Source organism: Dermacentor andersoni, chromosome 4 (genome assembly GCF_023375885.2).
Source record: "Dermacentor andersoni chromosome 4, qqDerAnde1_hic_scaffold, whole genome shotgun sequence".
Lineage (NCBI taxonomy): Eukaryota > Metazoa > Arthropoda > Arachnida > Ixodida > Ixodidae > Dermacentor > Dermacentor andersoni.
The window spans coordinates 189,556,862-189,570,678 of record NC_092817.1 but is presented as its reverse complement, the minus strand read 5'-3'; the positions used below and the strand labels follow the sequence as shown (position 1 = coordinate 189,570,678).

The 13,817-nt window shown below is 44.7% G+C and overlaps 1 non-coding gene across 1 annotated transcript; it reads right to left on the bottom strand.

The window, feature by feature from the left end:
- Positions 1-11,053: 11,053 nt before the first annotated feature.
- On the bottom strand, positions 11,054-11,126 carry TRNAT-CGU (transfer RNA threonine (anticodon CGU)). Its single transcript has one exon. It is a non-coding gene; the product is annotated as a tRNA-Thr (tRNA).
- Positions 11,127-13,817: the final 2,691 nt, after the last annotated feature.

The following is a 13,817-nucleotide window of genomic DNA, read 5'->3' as shown; positions in this document are numbered from 1 at the left end:
AAGTGCTCCATTTCATAAGGACTGAATTTTGGGAGATCTATAAAATGTCAAGTTTATGCTTATTTTACCAATGGAAAAGAATGTTCTCACTTGTGACTACTGTAGGTTGCGTTGATATTCAGTTATCGTCTGCACGATAGCATGAACCCGAAGTGGTTTTAGCAATACAGAAAGTGACTAGGTCCAGGAGGCAGCAGATGCAACCCTATGGATCACGGCAATTTACTTATCTACTGTGTTCTGCGCGGAGACCTCTCGCTCTTTGTCATCGAGCATGATGCGAACGCTAAACGGGCAAATTCAACGTGACAAATAAGGTATTTAAGGTTTATGACACGAATAAAGTATTTAAGGTTTAATGAAAGTGTTCTTCGTTGTACGAGCGTTTTGACTCTCCCTTTCCTTGGTTTGGTGAAATTTCATTTCTGCCCGCACGAAGTATTCTAAACCGCCGTGGTGGCGCATTGCGTGCCTACGGCGCTTTGCGGCGGAGCCCGAGGTTGCTCGTTCGATTTCTGGCCGCGGCGACTGCATTCCGACGAGGCCGTAATGAAAAAAAAAGGCGCTGTGCACTGAGCATTTGGTGCACGTTAAAAAACTCCATCTGATAGTAATTAATGTCAAGCCTTTCCACTACCACGTCTGTCATGGCCAGTGTGTTGCTATCGGACGTTATACACACAAAAATAGAATACGTTTATTGCACCGCGCAAGAACATAAACACCATTTGTGTTTAGAAGTCGTGATAGTATCGGGTGCCTCGTTTCCTAAGATACTGATGCGTAATGGTAGCCACTGAAATATTCTTTCCTGTAGCTCGATTTCATAGGCCGCCTTGTATACCGCACGTCATAAATTTGACTGAAAGCGACGTTAAATATATGTAGTAAAATAATCCTATATATAGGAGAAGCAAGTGTATATGCCGAACGCTAAGCTCTTAACCGTCCGTCAATACTAGCAAGAACGTTTTCTAGTCACGTGCGCAGAAAGAAAAGAAAAAAAAGAAAGGGAGGGGGGGCACTTGCCTGACAGTTTTCGGAACGTGGAATTCGTGTTTCAAGTTTTCGTGTTGAGCATGCAGACTTGCATGCTCGAAGTACACGGCGGCAATGCTTATCACCGAGATGGAAAAAGGCAGGAAGGTTAACCAGGTTGCACCTGCTTTGCTACCCTGCACTTGGTGAGAGGGAAGTGGGCAGAAAGGGAGAAGTGAAAGGACTAAGGATATGCTTAGGTGTATTTAAAGACCTGTCCACAAGTGAAAGCTACAAGAACTAGCTTGGCGACATATGACTCCACTCCGTCTTGGTGGAAATCCACACTTCATCATCATCATTATTGTCATCATGACAACGTTATAGTGGGTGTGCATCAATGCAGGCGTAATTTTGCTTCCGTATGCATCCCCTTTTTATTCGTATTTGAGAATGTCCGACTCGATTTGCAATTTTTTTTCGAAGACATCTTATTTGCTGTGCATTTTACTAAACCATCCCTTCTATTCTCTTTTTGAATTACATAAACACTACTCTTTAGTGTTCAAATTGGACTAAGTCGTTTTTTTTTGTATGCTTACTAGAGGGTGACAGCACCGGGAGGTATGGTTTCAGCCCGACTTGACTTAAAACATAGTTCTGCATCACTCCGGGAATTTTGCAAAGGCACTCAGGGAAAACCTGGAAAACTCCGAGAATTTGGAAATGTCAACTTGGTAGGCACCCTGAGATGGCATGAGAAAGCAACGAAACGCTATAGACACGACAGCGGTTGCGGGATGGAAGGATGGATGGATGGACGGACGGACGGACGGACGGACGGACGGACGGACGGACGGACGGATGGATGGATGGATGGATGGATGGATGGATGGATGGATGGATGGATGGATGGATGGATGGATGGATGGATGGATGGATAACTTTATTGAGGCACCTCGGTGGGCGCGATTAGCGCGCAGCGGGGCGCTCCCACGCGGTTGCGGGAAAACAGGATAAATTTAAGTTCAAGGTACGGTAAGATTCGTCCCTGCTATTTCTGAAAAATAAATACCATGCAGATATGTCAAGAGAACTTATGCAGGGCGTGCAGAAAAAGAGCCGCATTAATTAAAGCACACCCCAGGGTCTAGCTAGCAACCCCACGGAAGCGTTGGCACGTCCAATCAACACTTCAGTGCCCGCAGCGGTAGCTTTGCGTAATGTTTCATCTCGAGGTCGCGGATTTGATCCCTACCGCGGCAGCCGCATTTCGAAGGGGGCGTAAATTAGAGTTTAATACTTCTACCACGATGCGATGTGCCATGCGCGGCAATGACAAATAATACTCAATCCTCAAAGACGTTATAAAATTAGACGTACAACAATGCCTCAAGCAAGCACCCCACAAAACACGGAACCAGCTATTTCATGTTTAAAAGATGTCTTGAACAGCTAATTCAAAAGTCTAGTAGCTGTGTTGATCAAGACATTTTGTAGCCATGGCCATATACAAGTACTTCAGTAAGCCCTGCAAACATTATGCTAAAAGTTGGCTAATGGACAGCTTGACAAGAACTGAAGACTTCTATTAGACATTACCACAAATTTTTGCGGCAGCTGTTACAGTAACACGACATTTGCCCACATTCACAGTTTATTTTAAACAAGGCACGGACATCAGAAAAGAAAGTTTATACTGTCGAATAGAATGATGCACAGGTAGTTTTTCCGGATATGAACCATGGGAACAGTGTAGTACAGCCTCATTGGTCGATTAGTGCTTTATACTTAAACCAATCAATTGAATGCTGCCTGTCAGAATTACTTTGCGAATAAAACAAGATCTGTATTGTATGCTGATATCATGCCAATGTTCACCCATTGACCTAAACAAGAACACCTCTGCATGAAACACGTCGTTATTGACAAAACTTCGCCCTGCTGGGTCTTGTCAGAGTTGTCGGACGATCCCACCGCTGTCAACTAGCTGTAGGAGTCGTCGGACGATCTCGCCGCTGCCACCATTTGAAGGAGTTGACGGTCGAAGAGAGGAACTCGGTGAACAGGATTTATTTACGTTATTTACATCTTAGACAAGACATACATCGACAGTCTAGCGTGACTCCCAAATGGAGCCCGCAAGACGACACATACAGCAAACAGCTTACGAGCACAAAGCTCACTAGTACATTTCGAGCATGACGACGAGCACGCAGCTCACTAGTACATTTCTAGCACGACAACGAGCACGCAGCTCACGACGACGAGCACCCACTAGCAGCCGACAATCGCTGCTTATAAGCACTTGGTCCCCCCTTGATTCCAAGCGGACGGAAACGTTCGTCCAGTCATCGTTCGACGTCAGCGTTCGACGTCACCGTAGACCAGCCCTTTTGGAGGAGGAGGAGGGCTGTTGGAGGAGTATGAGGACTCACATACACGTGCTGCACATACACACAGGTGTAATGGTCCGGAGCCGACGTCAGAGGGGCTTCGTAGAACTCTGAGCGGTTCCGGCTAGCACATTGTCTTGCGTCTTGCTCGGAACGCGGGAAGGAGCCCATGTCGACGTTCCCGCGGCAACTCCCCCACTCATAGCAGAACAGGACGGCGTTGTCGTGTTGCGCACAAAGCCTGCTTCGTCGAACTCCTTCACTCACAACGGCGACGAGGCTAGAGCGTAACGGTGGCGGTTTCAGCACAAAGCCTGCTTCGTCAAACTCCTTCACTCGCAACGGCGACGAGGCTAGAGGTTGGCGGCGGCGTTCCAAGATGGGGTTACCACCGCTGACGTAAATGGCTGGCAAACTTGCACTGCAGCTGGCCGTTTTTAACAGCGCCTCCATGGCGCGGAAAATCTCGACTGTCCAGTGCTGGCAACCGCTGGGCAGGAAGAGAATGGCTGGCGAGCAAGCCGATGGCTTTGCTCTCTGCAACCCCTGCGCACTTGGAATGCCTTCAACCATCTCACAACTGGCACAGAAGAGTCGACCCGGCAACACAATACCACTCAGCGTGCAAACGCCCGCAATCAGCTGTTAACCCACCAGGCTTCCTATCAAAATTTCAGTGCAAGTCACTCAACTGGGAATCCCCAAATTTTGCCCCAAAATTTCGTGCCGCCAAAGCGAGCGTTCGCGTTCCTCTTGAGTTCGACCAAACCCGACCGCCGCGCTGCACAAGAGTAAAGGTTTACGCAGAATTAAACCGAAGGCTCTCAAACACCAATACCCAAACATAACTTAAGCAGCCCAACTTCGCCAACAGCCTGTTCTTATCCTATCACAGTGGCATACTTATCTCATGTACTGTTGCCACTGAAGAGTGTGGCCAACTCTACAGGTACGTAAATACAGTCGCGCTAGCTTTGTGGTCCCTATTCCGAACACGTGCTTGCGTCATACACAAAGTTCTTGTCACGCTTACTCACATTTGTTCCTTTAGTCCACACAGGACGCGTTCCTTAAACGAACAACCAAACTTGCGTAACTTACGCAACACAAAGGAACCTTCAAACAAACGTGTCTTCTAATAACTCGTTCCCTGCATGCTAACTACTGAAGTCAGAATACGGCTGCCCTCAACACGCACGAACAACCCAGTCATAAACCTGCTTCCTTCCGTCCGCGCAGGACACGCGCTGATGGAACTAAGAGCTCCTCTCAGTACAAATCACGCACTTACTGAAAACCTACGCAGTTAAACTTAGAAAATAAAAAACACATAAAAAAGAAGGTTAACTAATACACACGCGCGTTACGATAGGCCTCTCCACGATAACCTTGACACTCAGGTTACTCGCACACACAAACAAAAAGAAAGCCTATCTACTTATTAATGAACACCTCGCGATACTACATGTTTACAAAAAAACGCGTCTTTCAAATCTCCGAGCTTCTCAAACAAAACAAACAGAGCTCATACCTTACTTCTTGAAAGAAACTAGTCTCAATTCGCGAAAATTTTCAAATGCTCAAAAAAAAAAAAACCAACACGTTTTCCTTCCACGGAAGCTCTCTTGGCCTCCCGTGCCAAACGTTTACGTCTTAAACGGTTTTTTGAGGAAACTTTGGGTTTTGCTGGCTAGTGCTGATGGAAATTGCAAAACGAGGTCTTTTGTTTTTTGAGACAGAGACCAAAAGTGCACATGGAGCATATGAAAGTCGCCTGTTGTTTGCAGTTAGCTTGTTTCTGCTTCTGCGGCGTGTCATTTAGAAGCAGCGAATGCATTCTCGTTCTGACTCCCGCAGTTAAAACTGGCTTCAAGAGACCCTTCTCCTCGCCAATAGGAATGTTTCCATGGCCAAAAACGATCTGCCGCTCTCCTTTCTAGCAGTGTGTTCTTTTCTGTTCTACAGCACGCTCATTCATAACAAAATTCTGAAACATTCAGCTGGAGTCTTTGTATACTTTCTCACACTCAGGCAAATCATCGGCGCTGCTGCGCCTCACATATCCAATTACAGGGTGTCTTTGTCCACACTACCATTTCTATTGCGAAGAGGCACACATTCGTAGCGACCGTACTTTGTCTTCCTCGCCCTCATTGCATAGTGATGAGGATTATTTGAGACGTCGTCTCTTGAAGCCTGTATCAATAGTTCTTCTGACCATCGCCGCTGAGGCTCATATTAGCAGTATCACCTTCCGGTGGAATTCGTGTTCTCAGCCGACTTGATACCAGAAAATCTACAATTTTGTGCACCCTTGTATGAATCGAGGGAATCACCTTGCGGTTAGTTGAAACCCATCTCGAAGCTATGCCCCCACATTCACAAATAAACAAAGCGTGCGACCGCGACGCACGGCCACACATTGAGTGCTGCATCATAAGGCTGAAGATTCATAGCAACGCCAGCATCCCATCAACAGGTATCAAGGGTCTTCATGCTCACCTCATTCCACCAGCGCAGCTAGATCGCGCCCATATTGTATTTGTTTACGTTTCAGGTATCCAGCGCTACCTAACAGCGGGAGCACGAAATTAGGCGCGAATGGTCGATGCCACCAATTTGCGACCTAGAGAAAATCTATTCATTCCACGGCTAAGACAACATTCTGGAAGGTTTATAGAGGCAAAAACAAATCTTGAGGTGCCCGAGAACAGCAACCAATTTATTTTACCACCAGTCTCATTTTCTACACAAGTCATGGAGCAAAGAAAAAAAAAATACAAGAGGCTCCGACGACACGTTTTTGAAGCCGGTAGTGCAGTCACGTTGATGTGCCATCTCCCTTTGCGCCTCCAATCAGCTCGCCGGTGCAGATAAGCACTAGCTTTGAACTTGCATTGCTGTGAGCCGCCGGATGTGCGTGCTGATGACGCGCGTCAAAACTGAGCCTACGAAATTTCTGTAGCAGTTTTAGTGAAGCAAACGCGCTCCAGTGCATTTCCGTGGTACGTTGAAGAGGACGACAAAGACCCGCGCCGCTATTGCATGAGTCACGTTTTTTGCCGAAAGTTAAAGCACACACAAAACGAAGACACATAAAGACAACACGGGTGGTGTTGTCTTTATGTGTCTTCCTTTTGTGTGTGTTTTAACTTGCGGAAAAAAACATGTCTTTTAGCAAGCACCAACTGGGCCAACAAGCAGTTCTGTTGCAACATATTGCTTGAGTGTTTCTGTTGCTCGATGACACTCGCACGCACAGACCGAAAACACAACTTTCAAACTTACACACCACGATCGAAAGTCAGCTTCTCTCGCGAACAAAATGTGCTACGAGAAAGACACGGGCCGAAACATCCTATCTCACTTTTCAGAGGCCGAGACAAGCAGCGAGAGCTTCAGGAGTGCGGTTACTATGGCACCGTTTATGTTTCGCACACCAGTTCCAGTGCTCCTTTGCGAAAAACACCACGTGACTTCTGCTGCACTCTCTCGAACTGACATGGGTGAGCTGGGCCATCTCCTACGCTTTCTTTCCACGATGTACATGAGTAGACAAGACCGACAAATCGTTCAATTGCACGTGCCACCATAGTTGTCTCCATGAGCACTCGCTTCTAATTCAGATTCTTGTCCGGCAGTGGTGATCGAAACTTTTCATCGAAGTCGATATCTATGGAGAACAAAGTACGACGAAAACCAGTCCGCAATGATTGTGCTTTACTGTAGGGTTGATGGTTATTCAGTATGTCGGGAATTCGCAACACTGGGAAGAAAGGGGTTGAATCTCTAATAATTTTCTGCAATTCTCGTTTCATCAAGAAACTGTACACACGCACGTATGCCCGTATTTGAGATGTTTCTGTGGCCACGCACCGAAGAGTTTTTCCAGCGACAGGGTTCTGCTATCAAGAATATGTATTTTTCTTGAACAATTCTAATGGCTGGTTGAATTCTTGTTACTGTGAAAGAGAAGGGCCCTGTATCGGATTTTTATAGGAAGGAATTGGGCTGATACCTTTTCCCATGCTGTACAAAAAGCACTTGTATTAAGCACTATGTATTATTGCTTCTTAGCGCGGTTGACCTTGATCGGTATGGTGAACTCCACAAATAGATCTATCTTGAATAATGTTGAACATTGTGTCCTTTATTAAACCAAGTCTGTTTTGTAATTCGGGCGAACATTTTGCTAATAGCGCGACGCGCATTCCTTTTTGACAATGGGAGAAACGAAATTTCATCCTTCTTACTGGCGTGCTAAACCATCTACAGCATGAGTGCCTGCAATTCCAAGATGACTAGGTACCTATACCTAGCCCAATATTAGCAACTCAGTTTTTCGTGAGCTGTACTGTCTGTTGTGCTCCCTATATATGTGCAATCAAGTGATTGTCGTATGCTGGTCACAAAGGTATAAAAGGCAACGAAGCTGCTGACGAAAGCGCTACGTCAGTAACTTTTAGCAACACAGATGGAAATATCCCCATCCCTGCAACGCACCTAAAGCCTTTTCTACGCTCTCTGTGCCACTAGGTGGCTTCACCGCGCAGACCATTCACATTTGCGCTTCTGCACATCCCGTGAAACGTCACGGTCAAACGGCCAGGCCCAACCCCTTCAACTTGCGTTTACCTAAATACCGGACTCAAGAAACGCTATTGTCGAAGTAATCCGCCGGTGTAAAGTGACGGCTGCAAACGCGCAAATCCTGGCGCCGACCGGATAGCGACAGTCCGATGCGCTGCAGCCAGTCTGCTCGTCTGCTGCCTTGCAGAGGGACACGACGTCGAAGCTTGACATATTGCCAGTCAGTACGTTTGCAGCCCACAACGTAACAAAGCCGAATCATGGTGCTCGTGAAAAGACTGATACCGACTCTGACCGCGGAGCTCTCGTCGAACTGGAGCACATTGTAACTCAAGCAGACCACGCCGGAAGTGCTGAAGTGTAGTGAGAAATGGTTCTTGTGTATTTTCTTTCTGTTACTTTATTTTTATAGAAACAAATTACCTACATTTAAATTATTACGAACAACATTTGTTCACTATGAAGTTGGAAAACTTATTGATGACGCGCCCTGGAAAGCCAATCGAATAGCTCGCCCTACTAACGTCAGTGAGGCAAATGACGTCAAATGGATAGGGGCGGCTTAAAATTCAGCCGAGCAGCGTGCTGCGATCGGCTGCGATGTACATTTTTAAACCTTATGATAAATTACACGCTTTACGCAGAGCACTTAGATGCATCAGTTAATGATCAGAAGGACCTACTCTAACGACTCCGTACGTTTGTACAAAATCGTCAAAATAGTTTCAGGGTCCCTTTAAAATTCATACAGTGCAGCAACGCTGAAGTTCGGGTAAACTATTAAGTAAAATGCACTTTAGCCTTCATTTGCTGCACTTGCAATCATATTTTCAACAAATGAACAAAACAGCCTGAGGAAGATTACATCAATTTCAACTGTTTTGTTGTTTCTGGTGGCGCTACAATATATCTAATATGTGTATTTGTGCCTGCTATATTATAGCTCTTCGGATTAAGCTGAATGTCGCTAAGATTGAGAACTTCAGCGGAGATTGTCAGGGCTACACTAATGACAGAACATATCCATGCATGATTTCCACATTTGAACTCCACTGATGTCTGGTATGTTGAAATTAATGCTTATAATTGCTTACGTGGCAATTGTGTTGTTTTGCTGCATGTAACAAAATATCCTCCTTCAAGGGACAATAAAGGCACACCAAATACGTTTGGACTGACTGAATAATATTCCAAAACTGTGTTTACTTATTCCGAAAGTAGGCAGGTTGAACAGAAAGTTAAGGTCAAAGTTACATTTTCTGAATTTCCCGGCAGAACATGCTCACTGTACCTTACTACAATGTCACAGATAACAAAGTACCCTTCTTTATGTATTTGGGCTTCGTTGGCGGAGTAAAAGTTTGCGAAACTTGCCAAATTAGATCTTTATATGCTTTAGGATGCAATGTAGTCTACTTGCACTGATAAACTATTAACTATCAGATGCTGTGAATACCTCTTGTGCCAGCTGTATTTTGCTTTTGCAGCTTTCCTGGCTATCTGTGAATAAGAGTAGCTCTTGGTATTTTAGTAGGATAATTTACTAGACAGGTGAAATCATTTTCTCTCTTTAGCGGCCCTTTAATAACTGAGGCTTCGTACTTTACTTTCATAATCTCAGTGGCTATGGCAACTCAGTTGATGAGGCAGAATGCAGTGATATCTTGTAATGTGCTTTGAAGTGCAACAATGTATGGGAGTGCACGGTTTTAAAGTTCTAATGTCTGTATACATTTTTTTTACAGCTGACCGACGTCAGATCTTGAAGGAGCTAGCATTCATTCAAAAATCAGAATGAAAATACTGAAGAAGATGACTACGATAGAACCAATACTTGAGTGCAGAGAGGTCACGTTTCCCCTGGAGACACCGGAACAGCTGGAAAATTTGGAATCTTGCAAACGATAAAAATGCCCGCAATAGATTGGTTAGATGCTACAAGAATGTGCCATAGATGCGACTTCGATGTATTATCTTTTTTTCCAAATGAAACGTCTGGCGAGCCATGGAGGAGCAAATACTGCCTAGGCAGTCAAGACAGAACTTCGTTACCTGCTATCTGATGGGCTGGCAGCAGCTTAGCTTTTTTTGATCAAAAAGCAAAAAAAGGAGTTTTGCCAGCCTGCATCAATGGAGCATCAATAAAGGAATAATAATAATAATAATAATAATAATATTAATAATGTTTATTTTTCATCATCACAGTGATAAAGGAAGTTGTAGGTAAAAACTGCTCTTCGTAGAGGCGGCGTTAAAAAGGCCCGCAGCTATCTTTGTACAAAACAGCGGTAGTGGCATTACAATACCATGCAACGTACAGCAAATCTGTTAATAAAAATACAGAGGATACGTTAGTCTCATAAACACTAAAACACACGTATGAGCGTGAGCAGAGGGTCAACGTAACTTAACAGCCTTGAATATGCAGCTTTCGCAATTCGATCAGTGTACACTGCAGAAAATCTATTCCAGCTTTTACATATTCATAATGTAGGCATTTTGTAGGATAATTTATCATCAGAATAATTTGCTTTCTGGGTAATCACCTTCCACATTTCTTCATATCAAACTTTACATACATATTTATTCGTATAGATAATATCATGAGAAGTCAACAAAGACACTAAGAAAAAGATGGCGGACGATTACACGTCTTCGCATTACGCGTGCGATGTTCTAATTGAGCTACCGCGGCGCGGTCACCGCATCCACTTTCTTGGGTATGTGTGTTACTACTAGAACTAACCTTGGGAGTGTTAGCCAGCGCCACCACTCACAAACCTTGGTGGCGGATGTGAAACATCCTTTCTGCCGCAGGCGTTACGAGTACGTGATCTTTCTGGGTGAAGGCAACTGGACAATAGACCCGCACATGATACCTAAAGGCATCAATGTTGCCGGATTCGAGACCCTCGTTATGTAATAAACGAGAAGAAATGGGGTTAACCGAGGGGCCCCCTTTATTAGTATGTCATAAGAAGCCAACAAACAAAGATGCCAAGGAAAACACAGGGGAAATTACTTTTACTTACTAATTGAATTAAAGAAATGATAAATTAATGGCAGTGAAAGTGGATGAAAAAACAACTTGCCGCAGGTGGGGAATGATCCCACGTCTTCGCATCACGCGTGCGATGCTCTAACCATTTGAGCTACCGCGGCGCGGTTTCCCCATCCACTTTCTTGGGTATGTATGTGTTACTACTAGAACTAACCTTGGGAGTGTTAGGCAGCGCCACCACTCAGAAACCTTGGCGGCGGATGTGGAACGTCCTTTCCGTCGCAGGCGTCACAAGTACGTGATGTTTCCGTGTGAAGGCAACTGAACCATAAACCCGCACGCGATACCTAAATGCTTCAATGTTGCCGTATTCGAGACCCTCGTTATGTAAGAACGAGAAGGGGGTTAACCGAGGGGCCCGATTTTTATTTATCATACCATGAGAAGCCAACAAACAAAGGCGCCAAGGAAAACATAGGGGAAATTATTTGTACTAATTGAATTTAAAAAATGATGAATTAATGGCAGTGAAAGTCGATGAAAGAACAGCTTGCCAACCGTGGGAACGGTCCCACGTCTTCGCATTACGCGTGCGATAAAGAGCAACTCTAGGCAGAAACCTTGCACAGCATTATCGGATGCAAGCATGTCATTGCTGCAATGCGCACAAAAATCGGCCCATAACACTGTATTGAAGTACGTACACCATTGGGATAAAAAAAAGAACCTTTATGCTGTACTATAGAAGCATACGTAAGTAGAATAATTACCTCCAAATGGTAGAATTGGCACAAGGAAAAACACTGCACATCTATGCACGCTGATAGATCCACAAAGCCACGAATCACAGGAGAAAAACAGTTGCCTTCCCATGTTTCGAAGTCACAAAGCATCAACAGTTGGAACTATCTAATATACCACTGCACGAATAAGATTGCGCAGGTGCTAACACCACGGGTCCCTTAAAAACACATTACTCATTCACTAACAAATACACACGCCTCGCGTTGACATCGCAGCACATGTGGTGTGCGCAATTAGGGCTGACTACGATCGCAGTTGTATGTTCTTCCCGCCTGCCGTCTTCCATTTTCTGCGGTACTGCTCTTTGATCTCAATAAATATTACGGCCTTCTATATGCGGTATCAAGTTAGCAATTTAGGTTACAAGTTTAACATTACTTCATGCGCACCTCCCCCCCCCCCCCCCCCCACAGAAGATACGGAACTACCGAAACTTCAGTGGCAAACAAATGTGGTTGCTGCGATTGCACCATCGTTCGTAAACTCATCGGGCTCCGCGACTCTGCCGTGCAGATCACGGCTGTTTTATTTTGTTTTGTTTTTTCATAGGGAAGCATTCGCTGTGCTGTAAACACTAGCTGTTTCCTCAGCGACTCACCAAGACGAGGCTGAACACATGCCCACGTAACGTTGGCAACACCATGTAGGCGCGCACGTCGCGACTTTCGTGTACGTCACTTATAGGCCGGCACCAGTTTCACTAGCTCAGTACACTGAAACTAATACAAACGTGCTAGCGCAGTGTGCTGCACATTTGTACGGCAGAATGCTTAATGATTCAGCGATTAAATAGAAACACCCCTCTATGCAAGCAAGCTGTCCCATATATAGCCAAATTTTTCATAAACTTTCACCCTCGCATTAAGCATGAGTAGCGGAATCCAGCAATGCATGTTGTATAACTGACCAGCAACAATCTGTATAGGACCAATTGGGCCTATTAGTATAACAGAAACTACTAGACACACAACACTGTTTGCATAAAACTAATAAGTCTAATACACATGGTCTATTGGTCTTACAAGTAAATCAGTACAACTAATAGAGATTCCTATCGGTCTAATACACAACTTATATAACTAATAGAAAACTGTATTAGGCTAATAGAAATTGCTATTGGAATTTGTGCTAGCGAATACGTTAACCCTACTATTAGGAAAAATGAAACAGGGTTACTATGAACAAATAATTCAAGCCGATAAGAATACAGGAAAGCAGTGACATATATTTAACCTATTTTTAAAAAACACTAGCTCTGTAACTGCTATTACTGAAATCTGTCATGATGAAAACACCTTTCACACTTCTGATACCATTCTAAATGCCTTCAGCCAACATTTTTCTAGTCTCACAACCAAATCCGGACATTCTTACTTTAGTAAAGGTCGTTCATTGCAATCTTTTTATGGAAGAGTATAGGCTTGGGCTGGTCGGTAATACATACTTACACTGGAAGCATAGCGCGGGAAGGACGATCGACAAAGACGATCTTTTTATCTTTTCCCAACCACTCCCACTGAGGTTCGCAATATGATCCTAAATCTTAAAACTGGCTCTGGACTTGACGACATACCCGCTAGGCAAATAGAGGACATTGTTGATGTCATCGCTCCTATCTTTTCTCATACTGTAACTTTAATCTTTGAGCACTCCATTCTAAAGCGAAGCTTTCTTTGCTTCTTCCTTCGATTTTCCCACTGCTGCTGCTGCTGTTGTCCGGCACACCACATCAGGGGGTGGTTCAGAGCGTGTGTATACATGACAGGAGCGAGTCATAGAGGAAAGGCTACGCGAGAAACTCGTTTTCACCCCACCGCCTTGAATGTGCACAATGCCCTCTGGAGCTCCTTGGTCGTCACCACATTCACCTCTTGACAGCTGTAATTACCCGTGACTCTCCTCAGAATCATTGCAGAAACTGCAGCGCTTTCCTTTCTAATAACGCGCGAGACCAGAGGGGACGTAGAGAACTGTAGAGGGGAGAGAGAAGAGGCAGTTCCCATATATGGGAGGGGGGGGGGGACTTTACATGAGTAGGCAAGAAAACC